Source organism: Rana temporaria, chromosome 6 (genome assembly GCF_905171775.1).
Source record: "Rana temporaria chromosome 6, aRanTem1.1, whole genome shotgun sequence".
In the NCBI taxonomy this organism is placed as follows: Eukaryota; Metazoa; Chordata; class Amphibia; order Anura; family Ranidae; genus Rana; species Rana temporaria.
Window position 1 is genome coordinate 11,119,950 of NC_053494.1, and position 1,068 is coordinate 11,121,017.

Sequence of the window (1,068 nt, forward strand, 5' to 3'; positions counted from 1 at the left end):
TCCTGTGTGCCGTCTCTACATTTTGTGCTCCGCTGCTCATGCCTTTGACCGTCAGGCCTGCTCACTTTACATTTTAACTGGTTGCTAAAGTTTCTTGGTGTCACAGGGACAGGAAGTGATGGGAAATCTCTCTGATGGGGACACATTTTTGATATCTGAAGTTTCTTGTCCTGCTGCCACAGGGACAGGAAGTGAAGGGAAATCTCACAAATGAATGAGGATAAAACGTGTTTTTGGTTTCTGTGCCTTCCTGTCCCTTTGACCACTGCTCTTCTATCCAGGTTTCTTGTCCCGGTGTCACATGAACAGGAAGTGATGGGAAATCTCTCCAATGGGGAACAAATTTTGATATCTGTGCCTTCCTGTCCCTGTGACAACTGTTTCCCATACAAGTGTCTTGACCTGGTGTCACATATACAGGAAATGTTTGGAAATCTCTTCAATGGGGACAAACATATTTTGATGTCTGTGCCTTCCTGTCCCTATGACCACTACTCTCCCATCCTTGTTTATTGTACTGGTGTCACATGGACAGGAAGTGATGAAGTCTTACCTAATGAGGACACGGACAAAAACGCTAGTATTGAAAGTGGTGGGGTGTGTATGGGGGGCGTATTTTTATTTCTATATAAAAAAAATATCGCACCACACACTTATTTTTTTGGGGGGGTATTTTAGAAAAATACCTCCAGATGGCGCTGATGATCCTAGGATAATCAATATGGTGATCATTTGTTGTGTCTTAATCAATTTAGGCCAAAATGTATTCAGCTACATATTTTGGTTTAAAAAAAAAAAAAATCCCAATAAGTGCTTATTAATTGGTTTGCACAAAAGTTGCAGCGTCTATAAACTGTGTGTGTAATAAAAAAAAATATATATATATATATTTGGTTAATGGCAGTGATGAGCTATTTTTTTAGTGGGACTGTGACATTGCGGTTGACAAATCTGACACCAAGTGTCACTTTTTGGGGACCAGTGACACCAATGCAGAGATCAGTGCTAAAAAAAAAAATACTGTCATTGTACTAATGACACTGGCAGGGAAGAAGTTAACATCAGGGG